We start from the raw sequence: 20,783 nt of genomic DNA, 5'->3' as shown, positions 1-20,783 counted from the left end.
CTCAACCAAGCTGATATTGTTGATAAATATAATACATATATTACTTTACCCTCAGCACAATTATCTAATTTTCTGAGGCCAATGAGGCTTGGATGAAAAACTCACTACTCTGAATTTCTGAGTCCTTTTAGTTCATTTCAATGAAAAATATCTAGCACCCTATTTTTATTTGAAACAAGCAGCTGACACTATTTGTGTCTATTCTTCCCAATCCTGCTCAATGACATTGTAGATTATTTTTAAAAGTGTAATTTGAGTGATTGATTGTTTTGTATATAAAACTTCAAAAGAGAAATAAAATAAAGTGAAAAATTCCTCATGATTAGAGAATTAAGGAGATATTGTCAACCTGTGTAGAACAACATTACTATATTTAAAAGGAAGATAAGCCCCTAACAGTTTCACAGGAGGAGGATGTATATGTATTTACATATGCACTATATATGAAATCCTGACCCCATTGAATGGGAGTTTTGCCATGTATTCATTGGGACTACAATTTCACCTTGTGTGATTCTGTGCATATAAATTACATTACTGTTGTATTTTCTATTGTAAAAGTAGATAGACAGGTGGTAACTGTTCAGCTTTTAATGTGAGCTGCTGTATATGGTCGATGCTATCTAAAAGTATGTTATATCATCCTTATTGGTTTTATACAGTCTAGGAAAGGTTCCTTTCTATATCCCTCTTTATCAGTTTGATTTCTTTAGCAGTTGATTGATGGACTTTTCTACTGAGCATATCCAGTGGCCAGGGCCGGCCTTAGGATTTATGGTGCTCTAGGCGAGATTATTAAACTGGTGCCCCTGTGCCTGATCTTCTCTTAGCAACACAAACATAAGTTTATAGTATTGGAAAACTTGCCACATTCACATTATTAAAACCAGTTTAACTTAATTAAGCACACTGTAATGCTGATGGACTAGCATTGAAGAAGCAGCACTATAGAAAAAATTCTGATATGACAGAATGATGCAAATAATATATATTTTTTTAATTTATCAAAATTTTATTGGAAATTTATATGAAGAGGTATTGAAACAAAGATTTGTTTTTAATTAAAAGCAATCTTTCTGGCTTTTTTGGCTGCAAAATCAGTAATAATGTCATCGTATGACAAAGACAAAGTCGTGTCTTGTTCGATCGCAAGAATAGCAAGACCATTCAAGCGTTCCTGACTCATTGTAGAGCGGAGATAGTTTTTAATGAGCTTTAGTTTTGAGAAACTCCGTTCTCCTGATGCTTCTGTTACAGGAATTGTCAGTAGAATACAAGTGGCAATGTACACGTTAGGATATATGTCAACAACTTTGCGGGTATGAATAAACTGTACAATGTCCATCACCGATTTTGCATGTGGCAACATTGATGACAGTGTACTCAATTCTTCGTACAGTTCAAGTCCATTTAAATCAAAACTATCACCGTGCTTCAGGAGGCTCTCTAGATTCTTGCACTTTGTCATTAGTTGCTCTTGTTTTCCTATTTTGTTGAATTTAGTTATGTCATACAAAAATCCAAACTGTTCATGGTGTACTTGCAAGGTATTAAACCTTTCATCAACAGCAGATACTGCTTTATCCATCACAACATTAAAAAATTCAACCTCAAATTTCTTTTCTGGATCGTCTATGGGCATGATCTGCTGTACAGATTCTTCACAAAGAAGTGTCCCTGGCCTTTTAACGCATATTAACTATGTATTTACTTTATGAAAGTTGGAGAAAACATTGTGAAAATGTAAAACATTGGCTGCCCAACTTCTGGGCTGGCAAAAGTTATACTGATTCACAGGGAAAAAAAAAAGCAGGAGAATCTTAGTACAACATATGGTCACTCTATACCAGGGGTCGGCAACCTTTCAGAAGTGGTGTGCCAAGTTCACTGTAATTTAAGGTTTCTCGTGCCAGTGATACATTTTAATGTTTGTAGAAGGTTTCTCTCTATGTCTATATTATATAAATAAACTATTGTTATTATCTGAGGTCTTGGCCACTGGTCTTGCTCAGGCCACTGCCAGCTGAGTAAATGAAACCCCAAACCGGCAGCGGGCTGGTGGCTGGAACCCTAGACAAGGATCCCAGACCCTGCTCAGCCCACTGCTGGTCTGGGGTTCTGACCACCAACTCCTGCCAGCCAGGATCCCGGCCGCCAACCCCCCCTCAGCCCGCTACCAGCCTGGGATGCTGCTCACCCAGGCTGGCAGGAGGCAGAGTGGGGCTGGCGGCTGAGCTCCTGACTGGCAAGGGGCCGGCAGCCGGAACCCCGGAGTAGCAGTAGGTTGAGTGCTGCTGGCACCCCAGACTGGCAGCAGACTGAGCCACTCAATCCCCCACCGGCCCTGCTCAGCCCGCCACCAGCCCACTCAGCCCGCTGCCAGCTGAGTGAATGGAACCCCAGACTGACAGCAGGTTGAGTGGTTCAACTGGCCTGCTCAGCCCACTGCCAGCCTGGGATTCCTTGGGGGTCCCCAGGCCAGCAGCAGGTGCTGAGTGGGGCCGATGGCTGGTATCCCAGCTGGCAATAGGGCAGCAGCCGGAACCCCCGAACAGTGATGGGCTGAGCCACTCAGCCTGCTGCTGCATACCATCAAAAATCAGCTCACCTGCCACCTTTGACACGTGTGCTGTAGGTTGCCGAACCCTGCTTTATACACTAGTAAGGAGATGAGCATATTACAGTTGTTGGAGGGCTCTTATCAGGAGTAACAGGCTATAGGAAAGTCAGTCAACATTTTTTGTTTCTCTGATGAAAACTGACCCACTCCCTGCCTCAAACCAAACCTGTCACTAATTGTCAACAACTTAATTTTTCTGTTTTTGGCTAAGATATTGATTTAAAAAAAACATTGAAATTGGATTCAGGATTGTTATTTGGGGCTTTGTCTTATATAGGCACCAATTACCCCCACCTAGAGTGACCAGACAGAAAGTATGTAAAATCAGGATAGGGATGGGTGGGGGTGGGGGAGTAAAAGGAGCCTATATAAGAAAAAGACTCCAAAATTGGGACTGTCCCTATAAAATAGGGATATCTGCTCACCCTACTCCAATTTCTTATCCTGATTTTTCACACATCTGGCTAACCCCAGCCAAGCCCTGTGTGACATTCCAATTCTGGCTGCCTGCCGACGAAGTGAGTTACTTTCATTTCATTCCTCAGCAGGCAGGCAGCCAGCCTCCCCTCCCCCCCACCTATCCCCCAGCACCTCACCCAACCCAGCCCTGACGGAGGGGAGGGAGGAGAGAGAGAGAGGGGTGCTCCTGGGGAGGAGGGAGAAAGGAGGGGGTGCTCCGTGGGGCAGGGGGGAGAAGAATGGATGTTATGGGAGACAACAAAGGATACTGGTTCCAGAGCCACAGAGCCTGCCTCACCTGACCTCAGCCGGGGGGAAAGAGTCACACTCACAGGTGAGCTCCTTTCCCAACCCCTACTCCCTCCCCTTCCCAGAGACCCCAGCAGCCAATCCCATTCCTCAGACTGTGCTGCATTCGGCTCTCTCTAGGACCCAGCAGCCCTGCTTCTACACTGTCTGGGCTGCCTGCAGAGTGGTGCCCTCAGGGAGAGTGAGGCCCTAAGCGGCTGCCTATTCTGCCTATGCCTAAGGATGGCCCTGCCAGTGGCAATAGTATACTTGGACTTTCAGAAAGCCTTTGATCAGGTCCCTCACCAAATGCTCTTAACCAAAGCAAAGAATCATGGGATAAGAGGGAAGGTCCTTTCATGAATCAGTAACTGGTTAAAAGATAGGAAACAAAGGTTAGGAATAAATGGTCAGTTTCTACAGTGGAGTTAGACAAATAATGGGGTCCCCGTGCTATTTCAACATATCTCTAGATGATTTGGGGAAGATGGTAAAGAGTGAGGTGGCAAAGTTTGCAGATGACACAGAAATACACCACTACCTCGATATAACACCACCCAATATAACACGAATTTGGATATAATGCGGTAAAGCAGTGCTCTGGGGGTGGGCTGCACACTCTGGTGGATCAAACAAGTTCAATATAACACAGTTTCACCTATAACACAATAAGATCTTTTGGCTCCCAAGGACAGCATTATATTGAGGTACAGGTGTACTAAAGATAGTTAAGTCCAAAGCAGACAGCAGAGTTACAAATGGATCTTGCAAGGTGAGTAGGCAAGAAAATGGGAGATTAAATTCAATGTTGATAAATGCAAAGTGATGCACACTGGAAAACATCATCTCTACTATACATGCAAAACGATGGGGCCTAAATTAGCTGTTACCACTCAAGAAAGATCTTGCAGTCATTGTGGATAGTTCTCTGGAAACATCTACCCAATGTGCAGTGGCAGTCAAGAATGCTAACAATGTAAGGAACCATTAGGAAAGGGATAGATAAGACAAAAATGTCATAATGCCACTATATAAATCCATGGTGCGCCCACACCTTGAATACTGCCTGCAGTTCTGATAACACCATCTCAAAAAAAAAAAATAGAATAGAATTGGAAAAAGTACAGAGAAGGGAAAGAAATGATTAAGGGTATGGAACAGCTTCTTTATGAGAAATTAAAAAGACTTGGATTGTTCTGCTTGGAAAAAGAGACAACTGAGGGGAGAATATGATAGAGATCTATAAGACCGTGAAAAGTGTGGAGAAAGTGAATAAGTAAATGGTATTTACTCCTTCACATAACAGAAGAACCCAGGGTCACTCAATGAAATTAATAGCAGTATTAAAGCAAACAGAAGGAAGTACTTCACACAGCTCACAGTCAGCCTGTGAAACTCATTGCCAGGGGATGTTGTGAAGGCCAAAAGTATAATTGGGTTCAAAAAAGAATGAGGTAAATTCATAGAGGATAGATCCATCAATGGCTATTAGCCAATATGATCAGGGACACAACACATGCTCTGGGCATCCCTATACCTCCAACTGCTGGAAGCTGGGACTGGACAACAGGGGATGGACCACGAGATGAATCGCCCTGTTCTGTTCCCTTCCTCTGAAACATCTGGTATCAGCCACTATCGGAAGACAGAATACTAGGCTAGATGAACTGTTGTTCTGACCCAGTGTGGGCTGTTCTTATAGGGCTGTCATGGTTTGTATAATATTTTTTCCACACACACTGACAGTATATATGGAAGTTCTTCTTTGTAAGTGATTTTAACTTTAGATTAGAGGGAAAGTAAAGAAACAAAAATAAAAGTCTCTGTGAGAGAGCGCAATATATCTCTTTGTAACAGGCTGCAGCTGACTGAACTGCAGACAGAAGACTCCCAGAAGTGCACAGGTGCAGTACACCATAAACAAAATGGTAACTTACATAGCTATGTACCCTACAGTTTTCAGCTCTTCTGTATATGAGAATGCATTCCTGCCTCTCCAATGAATGAGAATTTTACATTTGGTTATCTTTGAAAATATCAATGAAGCACCTCAGGTTGGGAATCTCTTTCTCAGCTTACTCTAGCACACTCTTTGTTAATCTATCTAGACAACATGTCATGTTCAAAGTACTCACATAACTATTATGTACATGAAATCAGTGGCAGAAGTAATTACTGAAATAGATCTTTATTCAAATGGTACCAATAACTTCATCGATGTGGTATGACCCTATATGTAAAAGTAGATTTGTAAATTTACCTGTTTCTTTAATGCAACCAATATTACTGTAAATTCAGGTTTCTAAACAAAAAGACCTGCATTTTGCAAGATCCCATGCAAATCGAGTCATTTGGTTAACTAGTATAAGTAGATCATGAACAATCATAACTACCCTTATACTCCCCACCCCTACTTCATTGAATTTTGTTATCATATCTGTTTTCTTTTATGTTCATTCATATGTTTGTGCTGTGTTTGTTGATCCATCTAGATCAGTGGTCCCCAACCTTTTTGTGGCCAGTAGCACATTCATGTTTTCAGAAGAGTGTGGTAGGCACCAACAGTTTTTCAAGGCTTATTTTGTATTTGTACATACAAATAATACGAAAACATTGTATTTAATATTACATAATATATGACTCCATAAGATAAAAAGGGTAATTTTACATGTAAAAGGTATTAATTAAATTATTCGGCAATTACTCTTTCACTTTACCATGTGAATTTGCTCTTTTTTAACTACCTGTAAGAAAAATTAAGGAGTTTTTACAAAATATCATAAACAGTTTTCATCTTATTTTAAAAAAGTAAAACATTGTTGAACTGATGGTCCAAATATATTTATTATTCTTACTTTAACATAGAGTGAAGCCTGCAGCCCCGGAGTTCTCTGTCCCCAGCAGACGCAGGGCCGTGTTTTCTCTCCAGCTTAAGCTGCAGCCCTGAGCCTGCTGGGGACAAAGAACACCAGCGCTCGCCTGTGTTCTGCCCCAGAGTACTCTGTCCCCAGCAGGCGGGGGGCCCTGGCTTCTCTCCGCTGCTGGGCACTAGGCGAGTCCTGCGCCTGCTGGGGACAGAGAACACTGGCACCTGCAGCCCACAGCCCCAGAGTTCTCTGTCCCTGGCGGGATGGAGCTGTGGCTTCTCTCTGGCTTTGAAGCTGGAGAGAAGTTGTGGCCCCACTTGTGCCGGGGACAGAGAACTGCACCTGCAGCCTGCAGCCCTGGAGAAGCCGGAGAGAAGCCTGCCTGCCCTGCCTGCCGGGGACAGAGAACACCAGAGCCCGCAGCCTGCAGCCCTGGAGTTCTCTGTCCCCAGCAGGCGTGAGGCCGCGGCTTCTCTCCCCTGCTGGGCGCTAGGCGCACATAAATGCCCCGGAGGGCGCCATGGTGCCCATGGGCACCACGTTGGGGAGCACTGATCTAGACAAAATGTCATGTGCTGTTGCTTTCTTGAGAGGAAGATCCATCAGAGAAAAAAAAATTCTTAAGTATGCTGTGGAATTGTGTTTTTTCCTGCTCATGACTTTCCTTTTATCTTATCTTCTTTTCAGCTAGAAGATGCTACAGCAAATGCTGATAGAGCTTCTGATAGATCTTTAAAGAGTCCTAGTGAGTGGCATTTATTCACAGATTGGACATTTTAAAAAAATCAGTTTTGCATTTTTCTTCATGAGGTTTGTATTTGGGTAGACAGTATGGAGGATTATAGAGTTCTTGGATGGAAAGAGGAACAGGAGACTATAGTGAGGAACCCTCAGTAGCACACTCAAAGTTACAAGGATGAAGGACTGTACTCTGGAAAACAGTGACTGACAAGGATTTAGGGGGTCATGGTGGATGACCACCTGAATATGTGACTCCAATATGATGCCACACCTAAGAGAGCTAAGGTGATCCTTGAACATGTAAGCAGCAGAATATTGAGCAGAAGTAGGGAGATGGCACAGCCCTGTATACAATAGTGAGACTATTATTGGAACACTGGACACAGGTCCAGTTCCAGTGTTGACAAACTGGGAAAGATTCAGAAAAGAACTACAAGAATAATTTGAGGTCTGGAAAACCTGCCTTGCACAGAAAATTTAAAAAAGCTCAATCTAAGAGAAGGTTAAGAGCTGATCTGATGAAGAGGATTTCTAATACTAGAGGATCCCTTAATTTAGCAGATTCAGGCATAAGGAGATCCAATGACTGGAAGCTGAAGCAGCAGTGCTGACTTTCCTATGTGCTAGGGAGTGCTCCCCCAGTTCCACTCCAGACCCCACCCCCACTCCACCCCTGGGTTTGGACAAGAGACCTTGAGAGAAGGAAATGAACAGATGGGGAAAATGTGAAGTATAGACTTGTTTAATAACTGACAGTTCACCTTTTACAGAGTGGGGTCTCGACCAGTGAGAACCAGTAGAAAACATCTTCCAACACAGCCACAGTGATGCAGAAGAAAATTTTAGTAAGGGAAAATATACTTTAACACATTTTATTAATGTGACCCAGGGCCGGCGCTACCATTTAGGCAGCCTAGGCAATCGCCTAGGGCGCCAGAATTATTGGTGGGTGGCATTTTGCCGGAGGGGGCGGCAGGCGGCTCCGGTGGAGCTGCCGCAGTGGTGCCTGCGGACGGTCGGCTCCTCGTGCAGCTCTGGTGGACCACCCGCAGGCACAACTGCGGCAGCTCCACCGGAGCCAAGGAGCACCGGACCCTTTGCAGGCACCACTGTGGCAGCTCCACCGAAGCTGCGGGACCAGCGCGGGGCGCCGAAATTGCCATCCGCCTAGGGCGCTCAAACCCCTAGCACTGGTCCTGATGTGACCATCCATACATAGGGAAGGCAATGGGTCCTTGGAATTTTAAAAATATTTTATACTGATTAGAGGCTCAGTCCTGCATTCCCTGAGCACTCCAATCTCCCAGTGAAGTCCTGATTACTGAAACTTGGGTTGATGTGTAAAACTTCTTATTTTGAGAAAGCTGAGATATTTCAACAGCCATAAATGGTAATATTTGTAAATAATGAGCCTGGTTATATTACACCAATTTTATGCCAAAAACAACACCACTGATTTTAACAAAGTTACACTAGTATAAAACTGATGTTCTGAACTGGTGATTAAAGCCCAATAACTCTTTTAGTCTGGCTATAAACCTTTTAAAGTAGGCCAGCATTTCATGATTAGAGGTGCATGTATTTCTGACTTTAGCCCCCTGGTGGATGGTGTTCTCCGTATTTTTCTTTAATGTTTTCCTTCATAATTTGCTGTTTTTACAACAGATTCTGCCCCCTAACAAAATACAGATTAGAAATGCACATATTTGATGTCCTGTTTTCATTTGCTACTTTTTGTTTGCATAATCTTTTTGTTCTTTGCAGATTTTTGCCAGTTAGTATAATAATAGGACCTCAATCTATAGGAAAAGTTAGTGGCAGATTAAAGAATATTTCTTTAATCACAAATTCTGATTGCCAGGAGCATCATTTCTAAGGTACTTTTTAGCTGACTAACAAATCTTCCATTTTATTGGCTGTCTCATTTTGTCCTCCTTCATATTTCACATTTATGATGCATTCAGACATTCCCCTGTTTTGTTAAGTAGGAATCTGTGTGGTCTTTGATGTAAGACATAATTTATTTGACAAGGAAATATGAGCTGGTGCCCTGAATCTGCATTTAATTGATGGATTGAGAATTTTTAGCATTGCAACAAGATAGATTCTCATCCAAAATGTCATGGAAGTAGCATTTTGTTAATGTGTTCTTCCATGAATTAAAATATATGTATAGATAATTTAGGGAACAATTTTAAAAGTTCTGATTTGAAGGTGGTTGACTGGATTTCCATCTCTCTCTGAAATTCATATAGTAAAAGTGATTTATGCTATTATATTTTCATAAGGATATTCTTGTATTCATAGGCAGTAGTACACAATTTCTACAACTCAGTGGTATGTGCCATTCAGCATGGCAAATGAACACAAGGTCTTGGCAACATATCAATGTTGCACATGCATATATACACATCCCATTTCTTATCAACAGAGAGCTGCTCCCAGTTTATGCTTCATTATTAAACCTCCTGTAGTTTTAACATCAGAAACATCAAGCTATTTTTTAAAACCTTACTGATAATTATACTACATTCAATATTCTCTGCATTCAGTTAAGCCTCTATAACATGAAGAGATACAAATGAATTGAAAATAAATTTACTTGTTGAGGCATATTCTTGCTTTGGATAATTGATTAATTTTCTACTACTAATCATAAAGAGCAATGAATTTATAAAAAAAATATGTAGAAGCTACTTAATTTCTATAAATTTGTTTCTGAGAAATGACTTAAGAGTAGTCAAGTGACTGGTAATTTCTCATCCAATATCAAATGGAAGCAAAAAGCTAGTGGGCTCGATGTATTTCTGAAGGTTTAACTAATGAAGGATGGCTGTTTCCAGGCTTTGAAATTGCTCTTATCTGTTGGTATTTATTTGGGAATTGAAAAAAAAACTGATAAGAAGTTGCTTTGGTTATTTATGAAAATGTTTTGGTGAATCTTCGTTATGGAAGATATACCTGAGAGGCTTTGATGTCAGGCCAAAGAGGCAGCATGGCACCAGAACTACAGGGGTGGGGAGTTAGACATTTAATGAAATCTCCAGCAAGTCTTGTTAAATTTCCTATTCTTGCCCTTCAGGGTGAACTAAAGACTTTTCCCCCTTGATAAGCTACTTGCTCACTGTGGCTCCTGCACAAGGGTAACGCGAAGAGGATTTCCTCTTCTTCACCTTTGTATGGAGTTGGTGAATTTGAGTACTCAGAATGTCCTGTGCACCATCCTAAGGACTTTGATGCTCTGGATTTCCTTTCCTTTTCATTCCTGTTCTGGCTCTTTGGCAGGGCTGCTGACATGACATCTACTTAGCTATAGTTGGGCACAATTCCCAACAGATTCATAGTGTTCTTAATTGCAACTCTTTCTCTCCTTACTTCTTGGCTTTTTCCATTTCCTGAAATAAAATACATATTCCTTTATTGAGCTTTTAATTCTGATGCACTGTCTCAGTAACTGGATTTGGAATAGGTCTTCTGTTTTATTTCCTCCTTTGTACTCTTTGGGAGCCTGCTCTCCTCCAAATCTCTACCTCTTATATTCCATTCTCTCCCCTCTACCTCAACTCACCAGAATTATCTAGGAAATTCTATGGGCCTCCATGAATTATTCTTTCCCTAAATACCAAACGATTTAGTTCTCTCCCTGAAAGCACATTTTAGGTTTTTTTCTAAGAAAGCCAGGATTGACCTCCAGTGCTTTTTCATGACTAGTACTACTCACTATTTTGTCTCTCTGCTGATGCCAGTTAGAATGTCAGGTTTGGTGGTGGGTTTTGTAGTGTCCAGTTGTTACGGCACGAACTTATTTCACATAGGCCACTGGTCAGCCATCAGATGGTAAGGGCTTTGCTCTCTACTAATCTGAGATTAATGTGACCTACCCCAGTGACCCAGGCGTGAATTTTTCTGTGTCCCAATAGAAATTCTCCAAATACATTCCAATCCCAGTGAGACTATTCCCAGTTCTCCCCAAAAACTCCCACCATCTCTAGGCAGCATTTTTCTGCTACTGAGAATTAGAGGTATATTTTCTCTTTTCAGTTTTGTTGGCACTATCCTCTGATTAATAATGGGATGTTTAGCCTCAAAAAATTATCAGAAGATGTAGCAGGTTTCTCTGTTGTGGATTAACTGTTTTCCCTAGTTCTGAATATTATACAGGAAATCACAGAGGGGCTATGGAAAAGAATCGTCAAGTGTAAATTATAAAATCGGAGTTACTAATTTGCCAAGTCCTTTAAAGTCTAAGAAAGAGGCAGATAATATTTGCTAGTGAGCTAGATAATAAAGTCTTATTTTTCCTCAGTGGTGTAAAGATTGTTTTATAACCAGTATTTTGTATGTAATAACATGGGAAATGTGTTACAGAATTTTTGTGAGTTATTCTGAAGCCTTACACAGCCTGTACAGAGCAGAGTAATGAGTTAGAAATCCTGGGAGTTTTGCCTGAGCGAAGACTGCGAGATCAGGCTCTATATTACAAATTCAAATAAAATCAAGGTAATGTATGACACAGGCTCTTTTCAGTTCTAACAAACTCTCTCTCATTTTTATCTTGCCTGCAAATGTGTGTAATAAAATAATCAAAATTTTTCATCATTATGCCTTTATATCTTTCATAAGAGAACCACTCACATTGTTATCTTTATTCACTTCTGTAAAAGAAGATAATGTCTCTTACTTCATAAAACAATCCCTTTTAAAAATGGCTTCATTTTAGAGCTAGTGTTAGGCCATGATGAATTGCTGAATGGTTGATTTCCTGACACTCTTTCTTACTAACCTTTCCTGACAGCTTCTGGATTGCTTTACCTGGTAATTTGCACTATAATAATGGCTACAGTGAGATGTCTCTTAACTATTTCCTTGATTTTTTAACAAGGATTCTTAACACCCTCTGTAGGTGACAAAATGCAATTACAGACATAAAGTGTCCCCTAGAGGATGTCACAGATGCCACCAGTACTTTAGTAGAGCAACTGTTAAATGAAATGAAAACAAAGAATCAGATTCTCTAAACATCCAGTTCAAATAAAAATTTAATTAAAAGTTATGAAGGTATTTTATTGATTAACAGTCTTAGTAATTAAATAGTGTAGTTGACATTTTTTTCTGGTGGATTTGTTCTTCCTTGGAGATCTCTAATTGTTGTATGGCTTTCCATTTATTGATAACTCTGTTTGATGAATACAGATGCCACCTTTTATGGTAGTCATTGACAGAGTAATCATATTGTGAGAAACACCAGGCTTATGTAGTAACAGCTGTTGCAGTTATACATGCTGACATCCATTGGGAAAATGTGTTTGCTGCTATCATGGGTACACAATAAATGGAAGGTGCAATAAAGCACAAGCTAACATTTTGAAAATCCTTACAACTCTAGGAACTTTATTGCAGATTACAAGCATTTTGATCTCTGTCCAGTACTTAAATCTTAATTATCAGACTAATTGCACAGACTATGTTCATTTTCAGTGGTAATCCTTTTGTGATTAGCTTCTGTGTTCAATAACTGACTTATCCTTTAATTAAAAAGACTATTAACCTTAAGGCTGCTGCTGCATCTTGGGATTAAATCTATACAGAGTTAATATTTAATATCATTGTAAAAGCCTCTGGTGAAAGGTGTAGAATGAAAATATATGGTGATTCCCTTTACTGTAACTTGTTTTACTGATGTATAATAAAGCTATCTGCTAAAGTGTGTTTTACTTGGACATCCTACTACATTAAATCCATTATGAGCTTGCAAAGATATGTATACACATTGAGTTAACACTGACCCTGTCCTTGTTTACAGGCATAGTGTACTCATTGAAGCACTACTGTAGGCTATTGGAAGAGGTTGGGAGTTATCCCAGTTTTTAATACACATATATGATCTATAAGTGGTCTAAAATTCAACATGCCAGATTTACAGTCCTCCTTTTTCTAATAGTATTTCTGAATTAGTAGTCTGGGAATTTACAATATATGGCAATGAGATATTTATTTAAGATCAGTGGTAGGTAAAGTAAAATGGTATATTCTGGAGGAAGAGGTACTATAGTTTTTGCCCAAGGCCACAGCAGTCTAACGTGTTAAAAGACTAAGGAGCAAATCCAGAGTCATCAATACAACAACATGTAGAGTTTGCCAAAAAGCCAGATGCTGCTGCAGGAAGCACTGTATATCTTCTCTAGTTTGGCATCTGGGTCCGGCAATGAACAGCCATCCCCAGTATGCAGCCATGGCTCAAGGTTCTCCTGCTGCACTAATCAAACAAGAACAGGAAAAGAAGGTGATTTTACTAGTTTGTTTTATATAAAACTAGTCTCACCCTAACGGTGAAGAGCCTCTGTGGATCCATAGCAGAGTTAAGTATTCTCTCTAGGAGTAGGCTACATACGGGCAAAACCCTTACAACCAACCTTCCAAAGGGCCCTCTTTTGACTTATGTCAAGATGTAGAAAACATTATCTAAAGTTGTATCTGCTGTATTATCTCTAACTATTTGTTCCCTTTCCTTCCACAGAAATAGAGAAACCTGATCAAATTGTTCAGTGAGGACATTACTGACTATTGACTATTTGTTCTTACTAAGGACTGGTGAGTACAGACATTCAAATGGTGTGTCAGAAGACATGCACATCCAATGTAAAGAAAGGGACAGTTGCCACATTGCAGGCCATATCCTGCTTCCACTGAAGCCAATGACAAAGACCATTTCCTTCAATAGGTCTAGAGTTTTACCTTCTAAGAAGCAATACTTTATTCTTTTCTACTTACCCTATGCTAGTTGTGATAAATGGCATAAAGCACTATTGTATTATCTTACTGCAAGAGCTACTTGTAATGTTACCTTACTTGTGTTACTCAAATGGTGTATAAGAGTGACCCAATGTGACTACTTCCTGAATAAAATTGAGATAAAAGACCATATTTGAAATAAATGGGAGCTCCTCATGCACTGTGATGGGAGAATCAGGCTCCAGAGTTGTTATCTACTGTTAAATGCTGGCAGAGGCAACATGTGTGCTGGAGCATGGGAGTTCATGTGCCTCCCCTCCAGATTTGCTGCTTGGTTTGTACTGAGCATGCTCACATGGACTGAGTGTGCACAGTAACATTGCTGAAGCCAGCTGCCCTCACTCTGCCCCCTGACTATCGACAGGCACAGGTCATCTCTGAGTGCTGGCAGTGCAGATGACTATGTACAATACATAAATAAAGTCTGAACCCCAAGAAACCTGGACCAATCCTCTCTTGTATAGAGCGGTTGATCTCAGTGAACAGATCTATCACAACAACTGCTTCCCAGGTGTGGATATCCCACACAAGGCAGTATTTCATAGATTGTCAGCAACTTCTGCTACACCTAGAAGCAAACGGGAAACCAGGTCAGTCTTTGGAACACTGGTGTAAAATACTCCTTGTGGCTAACACTGCTAAGCTAGTGGGCCAGCCTATTTGGCATTTGTATTTTAAAGAAGCCTTATTGAGGGTGCAGGAACAAACCATCCCGATGTGCAGAAAGAATAGCAAATATGGCAGGCGACCACCTTGGCTTAACAGTGAAATCTTCAGTGAGCTTAAATTCAAAAAGGAAGCTTACAAGAAGTGGAAATTTGGACAGATGACTAGGGAGGAGTATAAAAAGATTGCTCAAGCATGCTGGGGTGTAATCAGGAAGGCCAAGGCACAACTGGAGTTGCAGCTAGCAAGGGATGTGAAGGGTAACAAGAAGGGTTTCTACCAAGGGCGGCTCCAGGCCCCAGCATGCCAAGCATGTGCTTGGAGCGGCATGCCGCGGGGGGCGCTCTGCAAGTCGCTGGGAGGGCGTCAGGTAGGCAGCCTTCGGCAGCATGCCTGCAGAGGGTCCGCTGGTCCCGCAGCTTCAGTGGACCTCCTGCAGGTGTGCCTACGGCGTGGGACCAGCGGACCCTCCGCAGGCACGTCTGCGGGAGGTCCACTGAAGCCACGGGACCAGCGGACCCTCCCCAGGCACACCTGCGGGAGGTCCATCGGAGCCGCGGGACCGGTGACCGGCAGAACGCCCCCCGCAGCATGACGCCGTGCTTGGGGCGGTGAAATGTCTAGAGCCGCTCCTAGTTTCTACAGGTATGTTAGCAACAAGAAGGTTGTCAGGGAAAGTGTGGACCTTTACTGAATGTGGGGAGGCAACCTAGTGACAGATGACATGGAAAAAGCTGAAGTACTCAATGCTTTTTTTGCCTTGGTCTTCACAGACAAGGTCAGCTGCCAGACTGCCACACTGCGCAACACAGCATGGGGAGGAGGTGAGCAGCCCTTAGTGGTGAAAAAACAGTTTAAGGGCTATTTAGAAAAGCTGGATATGCATGGGTCCAGATCTAATGCATCCAAGGGTGCTGAGGGAGTTAGCTGATGTGATTGTAGAGCCATTGGCCATTATCTTTGAAAACCCAGGGTGATCAGGAGATGTCCTGGATGATTGGAAAAACATGAATATAGTGCCCATATTTAAAAAAGAGAAGAAAGAGAACCTGGGGAACTACAGACCAGTCAGCCTCACTTCAGTCCCCAGCAAAATCATGGAGTAGGTCTTCAAGGAATTCATTTTGAAGCCCTTGGAGGAGAGGAGGGTGATCAGGAAGAGTCAACATGGATTCACCCCAGGCACATCATGCCTGACCAACCTGATTGACTTCTATGATGAGATAACTGGCTTTGTGGATATGGGGAGAGCGGAAGATGACTTTAGCAAAGCTTTTGATATGGTCTCCCATGGAATTCTTGCCAGCAAGTTAAAGTAGTATGGATTGGATGAATGGACTATAAGGTGAATAGGAAGATGGCTAGATTGTCAGGCTCAACAGATAGTGATCAATGGTTCCATGCCTAGTTGGCAGCCGGTATCAAGCGGAGTGCCCCAGGGGTCGGTCCTGGGGCTGGTTTTGTTCAACATCTTTATTAATGATCTGGATGATGGGATGAATTGCACCCTCAGCAAGTTTGCAGATGACACTAAACTGGGGGAGAGGTAGATAACACTGGAGGGTAGGGATAGGGTCCAGAGTGACCTAGACAAATTTGAGGATTGGGCCAAAAGAAATCTGATGAGTTTCAACAAGGACAAGTGCAGAACTCTGCATTTAGGAAGGAAGAATCCCATGCACAGGCTGGGGACCGACTGGCCAAGCAGCAGTTCTGCAGAAAAGGAACTGGGGATTACAGTGGATGAGAAGCTGGATACGAGTCAGCTGTGTGCCCTCGTTGCCAAGAAGGCCAACGGCATATTGGGCTGTACTAGTAGAAGCATTGCCAGCAGATTGAGGTAAATGATTATTCCCATCTATTTGGCACTGATGAGGCCACACCTGGAGTACTGTGTCCAGTTTTGGGCCCCCCACGACAGAAGGGAAGTGGGCAAACTGGAAAGAGTCCAACAGAGGGCAATGAAAATGATTTAGGGGGCCAGGACACATGACTTATGAGGAGAGGCTGAGGGAAGTGGGGTTATTTAGTCTGCAGAAAAGCAGAGTGAGTGGGGATTTGATAGCAGCCTTCAACTACCTGAAGGGGGTTCCAAAGAGGATGGAGGTAGGCTGTTCTCAGTGGTGGTAGATGACAGAAGAAGCAATGGTCTCAAGTTGCAGTGGGGGAGGTCTAGGTTGGATATTAGGAAACACTGTATCACTAGGAGGGTGGTGAAGTACTGGAATGGGTTACCTAGGGAGGTGGTGGAATCTCCATCCTTAGAGATTTCCAAGGCCCAGCTTGACAAAGCCATAGCTGGGATGATTTAATTGGTGTTGGTCCTGCTTTGAGCAGGGGATTGGACTAGAGGACCGGCTGAGGTCTCTTCCAACTCTCATCTTCTATGATTCTATGATTAGCTATAGCTTCTGAGTCATTTTTGAGGGCTGAATGCATTACACTAATCCAGTCAGGGTGCCATAAAAGCATGAATAATAGTGTCAAGGTCCACTTCAAAGAGAAGCAGTCACAACTGCCAAATGCATGTGTATTCCTGCAAAGCTATCTGTGACAACAGGAACAAAGATCCAAATTTGCCCTAAATTACACACATCACTGAAAGTCTTGGCAGTCCTTCTCAGACACAATCCCTGCCATTCTTTCTAGATGAAAGGTGTAGAACAGAGTATTAGCTAATGCAGCCCAAACCATCTCATCTCCCCTTGTGATTTTACATACAGTTAATAGGAATGCAAAACTGGGGAGGTCAGGGGAATACTGCACACAATTGGTTGGAATTTTTAAGTGAGTGACTCCAGCTGTGTCTGTTTCTCTTTTGGGTGATATTGGGTCCCTCAGAGGCACAATACAGCCTAGGGAAGGGGGAACTAAGATGGCTTTAAGCCACATATTCATCCCCCTGATGCTGAGATGGTCTAGGGGCTGGAGGGATCCACACAGTTTGATTTAGATAAGAGGGTTGGGGCGGCTATGCAAGTTACAAGACTTCAACAGTAAATAGAAAGGGTGTGGAGTGGGGCTGAGAATCTCAACCTTTGTGTTCACTTTCTGAAAATATTCTAATGCCAGCTTTATTAGTATCAGTGCTTGCAAAAAGGACATGCTAAGCTTTTCTCCACAGGCAAAATTTTGAACTGCAGAACCAACCATTAACAATGTGACTTTCTAACTGAAGTTTACATTTAAAATGTAATTCAGAATGTACACTGGTGTTTTTCCCTTAAGTAGCTAACCATTGCCATGTGGTTTATGCCACTGAACAGTGCAAATTCAGAATTTGTACAATGAGCTGTTCATTAACACTCTACTAAGCAATAATTATTTGCAGGAGAAATTAATGATTCATAAATCCAGAAGTGTCACCACTTGTTTGTGGAAACTGGTGAACAGAAAGAGGTAAAATTAGTCACATTAATTATTTATCAATGAAATATTGACCCAGTTCTACATGCCAGATTAGAACTCTGAGGACCTATGCATGAGAAAGGTAACTGTCTATCCATCCCACAGCCAGACACCATGCCCTGCAATCTCACTGAAGAGAAGAAATAGAGCCACTCACATGCAATACCGATTGTCCCTGTCTTAGCCTGCTGTGGTATCTGCAAAATCTCATGGTCAGAAGGTATAAAAGGCTGTAGACAGATCTTAAAACAAAAACACAAAAAACCTTCAACAAACCAAACCCCATCATTAGAAGGATTCCAGACAATAAGAACACGACCATTTCTGTACACTACTCAGAGGAAATATCCAACTGGCATGGACTGTGAAAGGCTGAAGACAGATACTGCCAGACCTTTGCCACCACAGTTTCAGTGACATCAACCACAAAGGATATCTGGATGGCAACATAGCTCAATGTATTAGTTAATTATAAAGGTTTAACCATAAAGTTGTATATTCCTTGAACATGAGGACTGCTCCTTTGGGGAAGTCACTCTGTATTCCCTTAGGAAGGCAGTAAGCACCCCCACCCCCAATCGAATTCAGTGGGTTCAATTCTTCTAAGCTGCTGAGGCCTCTTTGTGCTGGGTAAAATGGCCCTAAACCAGCCAGACACCCAGCACACAAATTTTCCCCATGCTGGGGAGTGCATATCATTGGTGAAAGTTAGTAGAGCCCATCACTAACCTACACAGGGTCTGGGTGGCAGAGGATCTAGAGGCCACAGTCAACATCCTGTAACTACCACTCTTGGACACAGAATCTGAGCCAATATCTCTGTGCTTGGTTTTACCAGTCTCAAGATAAACGTGAATGCAGGAAGCATCTGAAGTTTACTAGCACTTCAGTGAATAAAATGGGTTGAAATTTAACCAGAAATGATGTGGCATTATCACACTAGTCTACCTTTGATCAGTGTTCTTAGCTCCAGAATTTGATACCCTTACTCATGTTGAATAGAACCTACACAGCAGAGTAGTTCACTTGAAATCATGAAGCTACTTGCTTAGTAAGGTGCAAGTCAGTGTTAGAAAAGCTATTACAATCTGGCCCTTAGATTGTAAGACCTGTGGGGTAAGATCATGTCTGTATGTGTTTGTGCAGGATCTGCCACAATGAATTCTCTCCATCCTGACTGGGATCTCTTGGACAAACAAACAAAGAACCACCACCATCTTATTGGTGCTAAAAGAGAAGCCTCCTCAACTCACCGTGAGAAAAACTTGAGTTTCCAGGTGATGGCAGCCCTAACTTGCCAAGTACCCAGCACCTACACAACAATATTGCAATGTCACTATGAAGAAAAATAAAACCTTCTTTGTTCCTATTATCTCCATAGAATAGGCCTTGCCATTCTCTTCTGCAATTGACTTCCCTGGAACTAGGTCACCATATGTGGTCTAACCTGGGCACCATTTATTTCATTTGTCACGGGTCATCTGTGTACCAAGATGACTTCTGATAGCGTATGGAGACAAGTTGTTTGGGAGTTCATGTATCAGTGGTCAAAGACGCATAGTCATAAATACTGTCATACTAGGCCATTGACAGAGTGGTTCACCACGTCACCCTTAGAAACATCAGGCACTGAACCAAGTCAATCAGTCTTAACGGTAGAACAATGAACAGATATCTCACCACAAAAGGTACAAAAGTGCACCCTGATTTCAGACTCATAAATGTGATGGGCAAACCATGAAGTATTGTCACTACAAAGTTTATAATCCAAAAACAAAATCCAGAGAGTGCCAATATATGGATGTTGAGTTTGGAGTCTCCTGGCACAATTTCATGGATGTCATTGCCAGCTCAGAGGAGTGATCATATCACAAAGACATTTAATTCAAACAAGAGACTCCAAATTAGGGATGAATAAAATTTGTCAGAATAGCCAGGGTGACCAGATAAAAAGTGTGAAAAATCGGGACAGATTGTGGGGGTGGGGTAATAGGCATCTATGTAAGAGAAAGCCCCAAATATTGGGACCGCCCCTATAAAATTGAGACATCTGGTCACCCTAAGAATAGCTGAGAATTCTAATGTTAAATTAGGAGTGATTCTACCTTATTATACCTCACTTGAATGCTTGTAAGCAAGATGAATATGCTCAAACAAGTCAATTTTTGGAGTGTGGTAATTCCCATACCTGAAATCAAAGCAAACATAATTATACAGCTCCTCAACTCTCTCAGCTCTTTCTGAATTGTGTAGCCACCTCAAGATAGCCATGCTAACAAAAGTCTTGCTTCATCATCCAATCGGGTGTTGGTTGTACAAGCAATGTATATGATCCAAGATCAGATCACTAATGGCAATAGCTTTATTAGCCACTGATCTTCCACTGAACTGCATGAAATGAAGAGTCAGGTCCTTGACAGCCAATACTCTATATTTTTAAGACAAGAGCCAAGAAGAAATCAGTGGAATCAATAGGGAAAATGTACAACTCTTATCTCAGAAGAGCCTCCTTCTGCCTTTAGTTTCATCCCCATCACAACAAGGAGGGGATTATATAAGCCCCTGAAGTGTTTACCTGCATGTGGTCTTCCATATCTATAGCTTAGAGTATCATTCAGCCATTTCACTCGCCCTACAGTGGTTGTCAAAGTGCTTGAGGCCTCAGTTCAGCAAGGTAGTTAAGCACATGCTTACCTTTAAACATGTGAATGCTCCCACTGAAAGAAAGTTAGGTACATGTTTAAGAACAATGCTGAATAGGGCCTAATTAAGGATCTCTAGGATAAAAAAAACAAAAAACTTGCAAACCCCCCAAAGCAACTCTCCTTAATGAGGAGGACATCAAAACCCAGCCCCCTCAAGCAATCCTAATTAGGTCACAGATAGTCAAGTGTGACCCTGAACTCCCTGGACCCCTGCCATCAAAGCTCCCAACTAACAGC

General features: G+C 42.0%; 1 long non-coding RNA gene across 5 annotated transcripts; it reads left to right on the top strand.

Moving 5' to 3' along the window:
* The first annotated feature begins 3,173 nt into the window (after window positions 1–3,173).
* LOC127058815 (uncharacterized) lies at window positions 3,174–19,213 on the top strand. Of its 5 annotated transcripts, XR_007776456.1 has the most exons (8): window positions 3,174–3,413; window positions 5,225–5,295; window positions 6,922–6,979; window positions 7,746–7,820; window positions 8,740–8,852; window positions 11,344–11,475; window positions 13,493–13,566; window positions 18,988–19,213. It is a non-coding gene; the product is annotated as an uncharacterized LOC127058815 (long non-coding RNA). The 5 variants fall into 5 exon arrangements; XR_007776457.1 differs by lacking the exon at window positions 7,746–7,820 and having other exon boundaries at window positions 3,176–3,413; XR_007776458.1 differs by lacking the exon at window positions 8,740–8,852 and having other exon boundaries at window positions 3,176–3,413.
* The last annotated feature ends 1,570 nt before the right edge of the window (window positions 19,214–20,783 follow it).

The sequence above is a fragment of the Gopherus flavomarginatus genome, chromosome 10 (assembly GCF_025201925.1).
Source record: "Gopherus flavomarginatus isolate rGopFla2 chromosome 10, rGopFla2.mat.asm, whole genome shotgun sequence".
Classification (NCBI taxonomy): Eukaryota; Metazoa; Chordata; order Testudines; family Testudinidae; genus Gopherus; species Gopherus flavomarginatus.
Note: the sequence above shows the minus strand (reverse complement) of the source record. Positions and strands in the feature narration are given on the sequence as shown.